Source organism: Erithacus rubecula, assembly GCF_903797595.1.
Source record: "Erithacus rubecula genome assembly, chromosome: 2".
NCBI classification, from domain to species: domain Eukaryota; kingdom Metazoa; phylum Chordata; class Aves; order Passeriformes; family Muscicapidae; genus Erithacus; species Erithacus rubecula.
In genome coordinates, this window is record NC_136685.1 from 59561552 (window position 1) to 59574320 (window position 12769).

The window sequence follows — 12769 nt, forward strand, 5'->3', positions numbered from 1 at the left end:
TTTTAAATTTTTTTTTTAAATTTTTACAGCAAAATAAGATTATAATTTCAGTGCTGCTGGTTATAATTTTGTAATTCACCTGCTGCTGGTCCTACTTTCCTGTGTTGCAATGGTAGTAGCATGGATGTAATTATTGGTAGCCCTTGCTTTTTGAGAGGATAGCCATGAAGTTCATGAGTGGTGTTTATTTTGGTTTTGTTGTTACATTTTGCTGAAACAGCCAGTTAGGACAGAACAGGAGAGACAATATTGTATTATTTTGGGTCTGGAATTTTGTCTTTGCAACTGTAATGAGTGCTCAGGGGTGTGTGTATGTGTATTTTCTTCTGCAACAGCTCCCAAGCTTTTCTCTCACCATTTTAAAGCAGTGTCTTCTCACTGAGGGCTTCAGGATTTTTTTCAAATGCTGCACTGTGTCCTCACTAGAAAACTCCATGGGAGACACACAGGGATGGGAGCTTTGTAGGTTTTTCCCTGTGAGATACAGACCACAGATACAAACTGTCCATTTCACAATGTTTGGGTAGCTGGGCCAGTGTACTCCAGTGTGTGAAATTGCTTCCTTTCCCACTTCTGTTTAGCCATATGGGTGCACCTCTAGTGGTGAACTTCAGCTTTTGACACCATTTTGCATCTCAGTACATCTGTTTGATCTGCAAATTCTGCATTCTCTGACTCAACATGGAGCATTTTTCCTTTAACATGAATGCTGGCCATCTCTCTCCTGTCTAAGCATAAATTGGAATTGGAAGGAACTTGTGGCAACTGAGTAATTTTGAGACTGCTAGCCCTTCATTGAATGTCTTTAGAGAAATTACTAAGAGAAGAAGGACAGACACAGGCATGACATCTTACACACAGTTTGTGATTGCAGGATTTTTTTTTATGTAGGAAACATGTTTACAAGAGATCTTGGGAGGAAGGTCAAATTAATTCCTTTGAGAATACTTTCCGGATAGGAAACTTTGTGAAAATGGTAAAATGTTAGAATTGTATGATGTAAGTGATTTTTTTAATCGCCATGAACTATTTTCTGTGTGGTAATATCTGAAGACTTCTATGAAGCACAAATATCTGACAGATGAGGAGAGGAAAGAAATGTTATCACAGGGATCAAAGATGGAGACATTGTGAGATGCCCTCCATGGTCAGGTAAGAAATCACTGGCAGCTAAGAACTCAGTCTGTTTGTCAAGTGCTGTGATTTGGTGGCACTCCCAGCACCATACATCACTTAGCATCACAGAGGTCAATCTGTGTGCTTTTGTGCACTGTGTTAAACCATGTTAAACCTTCAGCAACCCTTTTTCCACTGAAGCTTTTGACATATTTAGTTTATTACATGTATCTTTATGTTGCAATTCAGACCTAAACTTGTTTTATTTTTAAGTTTAAAGGTCCTTTCTGACATAAAGCACATTGATTTTGTGGATTATTTATTAAATGATGTCAGATGCCGCTTTAAAAAAAAAAATGTTACTGCCTTGCAAAAGTGAATGTCTTGTTTTCTTTGTTTAGTAACATATTCAAAACACTTGAAAGGAAGTTTTGGAATAAGGAGATTTCTACCCTGGGGGAGTAGTATCCTGTGCTTTCGTTAGGTCATGTCAGGCCATTGTTTTGCTTTTCTTATCATAAAGATCTTGTGTCTTTATTCATCTCAGCTGTGGACTTGAGTTTCCTGGAAGAGAATGAAATAATTAAGAAATAATACTACAAAATCATATGTTCTTTGTAGCTATGTTTGTTTAGTTGAAGAGAGTTCTGATCTGTAGTTATGTAGAGTAATAAGTGGTGTAGATAACTTCCCAGTAATAAGTGGTACCTTGTATCTGCGGTTCTCATTGTAGCTGAAAAGAAATGGGATTCTTCTGTACGAAAAAGATGTAGAGAAATTCAGGGTCACCTGTCAAATGGCTAATAAAAGTGGGGTCTCTTAACTAGTAAAACTGGGGCTTTCATCTCTGACTGCCAGCTGCAACTCTCAGTGGCTCTTTCTGTACTGGTGGATGACACGGTGGCAGGGTTTGGGAAAGGACATGTTTAATTTATTGCTGTGGGTGCAGCCGCTGGGGAGGATGGCTGCTACACAGGGAGGTTTATCAGTAGAAGTCATTAAAGTAGGGTGATTAATGTGGTGCCAGAGAAGGGCATGCAGTGTGTTGTGCTTGCACTTAAAATCTGTGAGCTGCCACACAAGGTCACACAGCCTAAATGCAGTCCTGGTGAGAGGAGTTGCAGGAGGAAGAAGGGCACTGCCAGCCTGAATTAAGATCTCATATTGCTGTGCAGTTTTGTCAGGGAATGGAAGAACACCTCCTTAATGACGTGCTAATGGGATGGATGGAGCTTGCTTGGAAAATCTGGCTTGGTTCTGCTGTGACAGAGCTGAGATATTAGTATAAGTGATATGAGCAATAGCTTTCCTGGTCACACCCTGGGATACATGTGCTTGCTTTGAAAATAAGTGGAATTTCTAGCAGTGACAGTGAGATGCCTTTTTCCAGGACTAAATTTATCAATACAAGTAGGCATGAGAAGGCAAGGCTTGTTACATCCCATATTCATGGGACTTCTCCTTTGAAATGTGTTGTTCCATTTCCTCCAAGTGTTCCTTGGGGAAACAATTTGGATTTAGTATGCATTTTACTATTGATTCTTCATTCATCACTATGTGCTGCTAGATTTTTGCCATAGTTTGTGTTTACTTTTATTTGCTGTCAAACACCACCACTGCTTGCAGGCTGCACTGTGATGTGCAGCTTCTAGTACACGTAGAGAAGTCTTGGTAGAGCAGAGCAGGAGTGCTATGGGTGACCCCATAAAACACAGAACAGATATGCAGCAGCCAACAGATGTGTCAGCCTGCCTGGTTAGCACATAAACTGCCCCCTGCACAGACCTCATTCTCCCAACCAGGGACCAACATGGTCTTTTATAAACAACAACAAAAAAAAATTGCACCTAGGGTATTGTAGTCAATCCAGGGGGTAGCTCTGACTGAGAGAAACTGGAGAAAAAGCTCCTGGCAGAGGTTATACACTGAGGTTCTCTTCTTCATGTAAGTGGCAACAGCAGAAGGAGGATGAAGCTGCACAGCCATATGAATAAATGTGCAGAATCTGAAACTCCCACTTCTGGCTCGTCTATCACATACCATCCTTTTATAGTGTGAGATGAAATGACCAGCACCAAGTTTCAGCTGCCCTCAGCAGACATGCCATTACCTTCTGTCTCAGTGCATGGCCGTAATCTCATCCTGAAAAATAAGATTTTACCTTCCACTTACCCTTCTGGAGACAGCTTGTCAGAGCAACATGGTACTACAAACTTATCCTGCTTAATGTCAGCTAATTAAATTCGGTTTTGAATATAGTACTAAGCCAATTTAATTCCGTCTTTCAGGGCCTGCAGAGACAGTTGTGACTTTCAGATGGGCTTCTGTCTGTGATTAGTGATCAAATCTCTTTGTGCTTTTCTAGACTGACTCTGTCTGTCTTTTTCTGTGTGTCTCTCACCAGTACTTGGGATGTTATATCCCAATGGGCTATGGGGTGGAATGGGGTGTTTTTTCCCATGCTTTCATATCCCCAGCATCTTCTGTCTCATTTGTCAACATTCTCTGTTTAATGACTTTTTTTCTCTGAAATCAGTTTTATTACTGTGGCTGGAATAGAAAGAGGCATTACTGTGAAATTCTCCTGGTGTTAAATCTTGGTTTTAGAGGTTGTTTTTCAAAAGTGTTGATCTTTGGAACGATGGGCATTGGAGTGACCTTCTAACTCTGAGCTGATATACCCGCCTCTGGATGATCATTCACATCACAGTCCAAGTCACAGTCCAAGTGCAACAGCCTCCAGTAATGTTTACTGTCTGTCACTCTTAATATATTTTGTGATCACAAATATTCATGAAAGTAAGGGGCAGAATTTAAAAACAAACAAGCAAAAAAGATTAGTCGAAAAGAGAGGAAGGTCAAAGCAAGTCATAGAGTGACAAAGTGACAAAGAATAATGTGCTTGATTAATTAAGTAGTGCTGGTGGAATATATTGTGCCAGGGACAGTGTAACAAGTATGTTTTAATTTTAGAGGCTTTCTCTGCAGGTTATCGAAGAAAGTTACAATGGTACAAAGGCAAACTGAATAGTCGCTATCAGCCATGTAATTCTGGGTTACTGAGAAACTACTGCTCCTGTTTTTCCTCCCAGAGTGCAGCTGCAGTGTGTGTGGAGACATGGTTTGGGGAAAAGCCTGTGTCACTGTCGAGCCCTGGGCCTCTTCTGTATGGAGAAGGGGCTTCAGTCTGCGTGGATGTCTGATATATCTTACTGTCACTCCATCCATCCATCCATCCATCCATCCATCCATCCATCCATCCATCCATCCATCCATCCATCCATCCATCCATTCATTTTTTGTGTTGCCTAGTAAAGCATACAAGTGCAGTTGTGTCTGTAATGCGGCTTCTGGTGGCAGGAAGAACAAAATATCAGCTTTCTCAACTTCACTGAAATCATGCTGAAGTTGTAAAACAGAAGACAAGTGCCAGGAAAATAATACTTGAGCTTTAGATTTATTGAGAGGAAAGGACAGAAAAGTTTTTTTTAGATCATTAATTACATTTTAAAATTTAATTTTAACTCTATTTTTCTGAAAGCTATTAAGAAGTGTATTTTTTTAAATTAGAAGCTATAGTTTTTAATTAAATTAATAATGAAATATGTTCTATGATATTTATCTGGAGAGTTTTTGAGGCTTGATACCTCCTGACCTGGGTTTGGTAAAGAGTTCAATGCTTGTATATGACCAATCTAAGCTGCTGGTTGGTTTAGCTGCTTTGTCTATTTCCTAAGTCCTCATTCAGATGAGGATGTCTTCTTCAAATGAGCATGAGGAGAAAGAATTGCTAAAACCCTGGTGAGTCCTGGAGCACAACAATGGTTTTATAGGGACTTTCTAAATAGCTGTGGTTGTTAGGCCTCTGTAGCTCTGTTGTTGACTTCACTGTGTGCATTATTGATATGAATATCTATAATACAAAAAATTGCATATTTGCTTCTTCAGTGCTGTACTTTGTTGTAAGAAAGGAGAAATTTGGGATGAGGGAGTAACATATCTGTAGTTTAGTTTGTATAAATGCAATTTTAGGATAGTCTTAAGACGTAGACTCGGTCTTAAGAAGTGATGGCAAACGTGTGGAATTAAGTTGGAAGCAAAACTTTCATTTCAGCCTCCATTAATTTTTTAAACTAATATTGCATTTACTTAAAACATTGCTTGTGAAAATGAAGGTTTTAATTGATAGCACTAGAGATTATCACTGTCTAGCTATAGAAAATAAACAGTTTGGACAAGAACTGTATTCATTTTCTTACCAGTTTCTCTTTCTGTATAGACTATATTGATTTGTATGTTTAGTTCCCAGTCTTTCTCCCACTGAGGTTTTAAGTGCTGGGTCCCCAATGGATTTCTGTCAACACTAACCATTTCCATAATTGCTAGAACCATGTATTTAAATGCTTCCCATGTAATTTCCATTTCATTTCACAACAACTTCCATGGTGGCCTAGAAAATCTGGACCTGGCCAAGGAAGAGGATAAAGACTCAGTGAAGAAATCTGGGCAGAAGGGAATCAAATGGAGAATTACCAACTGATTTCCTACATGACACTGGAGAGCAGGAAGCCAGAGGTAGCTTGTGACCAAGCTACCAACTTGAGTTAGGTTTGAACTGATTCACTTGAGATGATAGACTGCACTTGGTTCCATGTGTGCTGTATATTTCTGTTCATGATGTAGCTATCTGGTGATCATTCTTTTCAATTCATACGGCGATTTAGAACTTTAAAATAAAAGTATTCATGATAGTATTCATTTTCTAACACTACTGTTAACAGACACAAAGAAAAAAGAAAGAAAAATGTTTAAATTATTCACCTGAAAAGTCCTGGTGGTTTGCAAGGTAAATGATTAGGTGCAGTCATTAGGGACAGATTATTAAATGACTCCAAATAAATCTGTGAGCAAAAGAAGAATGTCCTGCATGTCTTACTGTGTTTTTCTGTTGAAGGCAGCTGGCCGTGTTTGTCCTTCTGTGGGAGGTATGTCACGGAGTATTTCTCTGGGAAAGCTTCAGTGGCTTGAGAAATTCTGCTTTTGTAGGTGAAGGAGAGTTATTGGAAAAGAAAATTTCAGGAGTTCCATAGAACAGCTCTATCTGACACTCAGATAGATCTCCGCAGCATCTGCCAGCCAGCACTGCCTTCTGAGCAGTTGCTGCTGCTGTTTTCCTCACTGCTGCTGGGTCCCAAGCCATGGCTCAGCATCTGGCATTTAAATGTGCCCATGCCCAAAAATATGTGCACTACTCTGCTTTTGTGCTGCTTCAGAGCAGGCAACCTTGAGGGATTACATTGTAGCATCATACCCATGAGCAGTGTACTACCCTTCACCAATGATTTTTTGTTATTGTTTTGGACCCATGTATTGTGTTCTTTGTAGCTTTGTCTTTACATGGTTTTACACTTGTTATTGAAAACCAAATGCAGAGTATAGGAGACTGACTTGCTTAGGTGGCAGCAAATGAAGGTGTACGTGGTACTAGTGAACTGTGGGGTGTTGAGGCTGCTCACTGAAGTGTAATAAGGGCAAGAGCCAAACTACTCTGGAGGCATGAAGAGTCAAAGAAGCATTGCAGAGAACCAATCTGAATTCTTGAAAATTCTTTATTATTTACCAGACTTTCTCCTTGAAAACTGCTTACTCTTGGATGAGATGCAGCTTGTAGAGTAGGAGGAAGATCAGCTTCTGTTTGAGGAGGCTTGATTAAGAAATTGGATTGTTTGTTTGCTTGTTTTTGCAGTGTGTCTTGTCATTGCAGATAGCACTGCTAATACAAGCTCATTTTCCATGTCAGCATTGGTTACCTACCAAAATATTTAAAATCACCCATCAGGTGATTTTAAATTATCAAATGATTGTAAAATAAGATGATTGTAGTCACCGGTGGGAAGATCCCTTGATCTCAAGAAAATAGGTTACAAGAGAGCTTTGGCGTTGCATCTTCTTCCAAACCATCAATTTACAATGTTAGGGGGGGAAAAAAAAAAAGAAAAAGGAAAGCTAAGGCCAAACTGGAATGCACTGGTGTACTGGTGAAAGGAATTATATGCTTTTCAAGGACCTGACAAATGGGAAATCTGAAATTCTGTATCTGTCCACCAGAAAGTAACAGCTTCTGCTTTTAATATTGAAAACTAGTTTTCAATGCCTGAAATATGGTCTGGAGCAGTGGGCCAAAACAGTTTGGCAACATGAGGGCACTTTTTCTTGCCATTGTGAATGGCAAAATGTTTTCTGCGAGCCTGGAAAAGCACAGGATGAATGTGTGAAATGCACAAATGTATTGGCAGAGCTTGCTGTAAACCTCTGAATATAATGAGCTTAGTATCTGGATTTGTTATACTTTCAGGTGGGACCCTCTTCTGACATGTGATCTGCCCTGAGCTACTTTGACTCCTACGATGACAATGTTATCACTGCCACATCTCTGGGAACCAGTTATTCACAAGTACACGGTATGTGAATGTCTGCATCTTACATTAACTGTTGCTTGTTGGAACAACACAGAAACAATAACAAGAAGGTGCTAAAAGTCATTGAATTAAATGTTAAGCCACATGTACAACCAGTTACAGGGAGCTGTTCCAGCAGATGTTTATCTGCTAGGCCTGGCCTGTATGCAGAATAGTGAACTGCTTTAACTTGAACATGCATTTATTCCCAGATATTGGTAGAAGCATGCTACCAATGTTTCCTTTGGACAAGATTGTACTGGTACAGTGATGATATGTAGATCTACAGATGATTATTTTCTGTCTCAAGGAGGGAGTGGTAGCAGTAGCATGGAGGGTTCTGTACTTTAACTGTATTTACTGTTCTGTACTTTAACTGTATTGCTGCACTTACATCAGTATTTTTTTTTTGCATTTAGGAAAGGTATTTAATTGCTTTCTTTCTTCATTCCATTTTCAGTTTCTGGTCAGTCTAAATTGGATTAATTTCACACTCCAGTGAGTCCCTAAAGAAGTGCAAATTAACTCCATTTTACCAAACTCAACCAGATGATGGCAGTTACTCCCTTGATGTTTATCTTTACATCACCCACCATCTTTGGCCAGGATTTCAATAGGAAGTAAATTCATAATTGAGCCTGTTTTCCTCACCCTATATAAGGAAATGGAGACTGAGATCCACATCTGGTGAACGGAAGATATTCAATTTATGGCCTACAAGGCAAAAAATATAAGGTCACTGATAGCTGGCATATTTTTCTTTTCTACAATTCTGGCTTGAAATTTTTAACACACACTCAGCTCCTGGAAGACTATGGAAAAATGGTTTTATGAGAGTGATTACATTGTTGTTTTAGGTTCTAAAGCAGTTCAGAGCCTACCACAGAGCTGTTAGCATGGAACATCTTTATCTGACTTATGGGCCCAGTGCAACTTCCACCAAAGCTGGCTGAAAAAAGTTTCTGCATGATGATGGCAGTGGAATGGCACTGCATTTAGCACCTTCTGTTAAAGTAATGTTCCCTGCTTGGATATTTTTTTTTACTGCTTAGCCATTTCTTAGAGATAAGGTATTAAAAATACAAAGGTAAAACAGAATTACAAGGAAATGGATAGACAAAATAATGAGAAATCAGTTAGTGAAATGCTTGTTATATGTGATAAGGAGAGATGACTGTTTCCTTTGAAAGTATATATCTGGCTGTAATGCACTGTATTTTTATATGTAATTTTGAAGACACTGTCAGAAATATGGACGAACCCCTGCTATAGCAGTGATGTAAGAGAGGGAAAGCAAGACAGAAGTCTTATAAGGAGCAGGAAGAGAAAGATCATTCTTCATGTATCAATGCAGTGTTTTGGGAAAGCAGTTCACAACTTGGGTAGCTTGTGTGTTGGTTGGTGAAGGTTTCCACATCTGGCTGGCCAGTTCCAAGAGAAGCTCTCAGAGGTGACACCTACCACTAAAGTGAGAGAGCATTGAACCTGCTTCTGCTGGCAGAACTTCTAGCATGCCTTTGTAGCCATCCTCACTAGTCTCTGCTGGTCAAACACCATTCACATCACCCTTTGCAGACTGTTTGTATTTGTTCTGATGTCTCTTCTGTTGTCCATACCTAAGCACCTGTTCAGGAGGGATACAGGAATAAGAATTTCTGTTGCTCATGTTTCTTGTGAATTGATTAATTTTCAAACATTCGTAATTATTTGTTGGCATGTGTTTTTGTAAATAAGTTGTTTTGGTGTGTGTGAAAGCATTGGTAGTGGAAAACTGCTTTGAAGAAGATGAGTTTCATGTCCTGCAGGGGCAGAGGTCTGGAAAGGACCCAGCAGATCAGCTGGTCTGCTTTCCTGCCATCACAGGTATCATCATGAAAAGCATGAATGGTCTTGGTGGACATTTTCAGTTTTCAGGTGGAGGGTGGCTTTTCTGGGACCTCTTGGAGTGCCAAGGGCAGGTGGTGGGGAGAGGCAGCTGTCAGAGTGGTGGCTGCTCACAGATCTCCATGTTCCCCAGCACAAAGGGCCAGCAGCCATCCACAGCTGAACTTTTAATGAGCTGTAGGGCAAGGGAGGCTGTCTCACACCTCATGAGGCTTCTGGTACACAGCAATAACCTTCACGGATTTGCCATCTACACACATCAAAATGAAATTTCCTTTGACCGATGAACACAGGATCAGAAGGAAGTGAGGGTTTTCATGTTTTGAGTGTTATTTTGGTTCTCTTCTTTTGCCAGTTCTCATACAGCATTGCACACATTTCAGGAAACTAATCTACAGGAGCACAGCTCATAAAAGATCGACCTGCCAGAGGACGAGGCTCTGCTTATTACAGAAAAGCTTCTGAGACAGTGACAACTGAAAAGATTACACACTTCCACAGGAAATTAAATTTGATGTAATATAGTGAAAGAATGACAAAATGGAAAGAGTGTATATATAACATATTTGTGATTATTAAGCGGTAGAAAAATGAAAACTTGAGATCCAATAAAGTGCATGTAATTTAGATATGGACAGAAAATTCCCAATAGTTGGTTTTTTAAACTTGGGCACTCCACTTTGCTTTGCCTTCTCTCAGTGTTATTATTTCAATGTGGAAAACCATTAACTTCTTAGAATCATAGAATGACTTCAGTTGGAAAGCACTTTTAAAGACCATCTAGTTCCAATGCCCCTGCCGTGGGTAGGGACACATTCCACTAGACCAGGTTGCTCAGAGCACCATCCAGCCTGCAACACTTCCAGAGGTGGGACACCCACAGCTGCTCTGGGCAAACAGTTCCAGTGTCTTGTGAAATTATGTTAACTTTCAGGCACATTAGATTATAAACCATTTAAATCAAGTTTCAGAGCAGTCCTGTGGTATCCAGGTAGATTGCATTCTTCAGCAGAAGTTGCATATGTGGCACCATACAGGGAGAGGCAAGAGCTTCCTTCTTTGCTTTGTCCTCTTCCCTTGTGGATGTGAAGTGCCAGCAGGGAGGGAAGCTTTTCTTCCCTGTCTGCCCATGCATGTTCCAGAGGCACAGCCTGGTGCTCCATGGTCAATGGAAGTCCTAGCTCTGTCCCAGCTGCCAACTGGAGTGGCAGGGGCCAGGAGGATCCACTGGGGACTGTTCAGGTGACATACATGATTGGTACTGAGGTCCTTGCTGCTAACCCAAGGTAGGGCAGCTGATGTATCTCCTTTTCCTCTCTTCCTTGGTGTCAGTGTGGGTGCCACAGTGAGCCTGACTCTCTCCTGGCCAGGTGCTTCATAGCAACACATAGGTTTTCTTTCAGATGGGATGGTAATACCCTTAATAATTTTACACCTTAATAATTTTTCCTTTAAGATCTGATTACCTGCAGTTGGAAAGAGTAAGCAGAACTTTGGCAGATTTAACTTTATTAACCATCATAAATCCTTTCCTTTTTGACTCTAATCAGTCCCTGGAGTCCTTTTAATGCTCTTGACATTGCACTGGCCTTTCATCACAGCTCAATATACATTTTCCTGTAACTGGAAAGCTGATGGTGGGAGCCTTATGTGAACTGGAGGTAATGGACACAACGATAGGGACGTGCAACTATCAGACTCATGCTGAGGATGGAGGGAGGAGAGGGAGCTTATGCTGCCAGCACAGCTCTGCCCTCTGCAGAGGGCACAAGAGGGAACCCAAAAACACAGGCACTCACAGGAGTGTGACCCATTAGCATCTAGGGACAGAGGATCAGCTGCCTTGCTCTGGCCTGACGGACACACAGAGACAGCAGAGCTTCTGTGCCTTATTTTGGCAGGTGGGGTGGCCAGCCCTGCCTCAGAAAGCCCCTCTGTGAGCAGCCCCCAGCCCGTGTCCCTGGGGCAGTGAGTGGCCAGAGCCTGCCTGTGGCTGGCATACCAGGAATGGGGGGGCAGGAGCAGCACAGGGACCGTCCAGCCTGCACGGGTGGAGGTGCTGGGTGAATGGGGCTTTTCTGAGCTGGGACAATGCTAAAAGGAAGGAGTGTTACCAGGTGGTCGGGGGGCAGGCACCAAAGCAACAAATGCTGCCTTCATAAAGTCACTACCTGGGTTATTGCCTCTCTGTCCAGCCTGCACACAAAATCCTCCGGAAACCAAGAGGGGAATTCCCTGGTCGGTAGTCTGTCTGTCTCTCTGCTGTCCAGGAATTCATGGGAAGGAGAAGGCATCCCAAGAATCTGCCCCAGTGTGCAGGGACAGTAAATTCCCTCTTGTTTTTCCATATACACAAGTCAGCAAGTTTCTTCAAGCAAATGCTTTAATTTTAAGCTTAATACTATGCAAATATTTAACTTGGGACAAAAAAAGCTTCAAACTGGCTTCAGACCATGAACTGGCTTCCAGTTGTTTCTGCAGGTACAGATCCAATGTTTACGTACATGAATGGCTATTTGTTTGTTTGTTGATTTATTTACTATGGTAATATTTTTTCTAATGGACTTGGATATTTTTGTACTTTGCTTTTGCTTTGAACATAAAAATCTCTGTATTTGCAATCCGTGTACAGGCATTTTCAGAAGCTTTGGCAAAAGGCTCAGATCTGCTGAAGATAATCACTGTAGGCTGAATCTTTAGGATGACACAGGATTCTACTGACTTTGTTTTTTCTCTCACTGAAGTGCCCAAAGCTGTGTTTACCACTGATATCCCACCAGCTTAGGTTATTAAAGAAAGGTATTGAAAGATTTGGTCCCTACTGCAGGATCTTTATAGTGTAATTTGTTTATCCAGAGAAATGGGTACAAAAGAATATTCAAGAGCATCAAGAGCATTAGCAATACATAGGTTTATTAGGTTTCAAAAGTCTGCTTAAAATGCCACCTTGAAAGATAATACTTTTCTGTATCCACATGTATTTCATACACTTATGCTTTCTGCAGCCCTCATCTCAGCTGCTGCAGGCCTGAAAACAGCCTCCTATTAAAGAGGGAAAGACCCTGGTCTTGTGGACCTTCTCTAATGTGCTCAGCATGAGCTTTTGAGTTCATGAAGATGAGAAGAGCTGTGTCTAATGTGTTTCATTTGCATGTGGCAAGATAGAGAAAGCAAACTCTGTGTGAAGACGAGAAGGCAAGAGAGACATTGAGTGCCTTAAATACTAAGGGAGTTAATGCTATGCAGTGATTTTGCTTCTGTTATAGGAAGTGTAAGAACAGTATGCTTCCAAAGCATAAGTACAGCATAAG

The 12769-nt window shown here is 40.9% G+C and overlaps 1 protein-coding gene across 7 annotated transcripts in view; it reads left to right on the plus strand.

The window, feature by feature from the left end:
• The window catches only part of HIVEP2 (HIVEP zinc finger 2), a 135101-nt gene that overhangs the window by 24144 nt on the left and 98188 nt on the right, over positions 1-12769 (plus strand). For all 7 annotated transcript variants that reach the window (XM_079330889.1, XM_079330887.1, XM_079330892.1 and 4 more), the window contains exon 2: positions 7472-7577. The gene's annotated coding sequence lies outside the window, so the exon portion shown is untranslated. The remainder of the gene's footprint in view (positions 1-7471; positions 7578-12769) is intronic.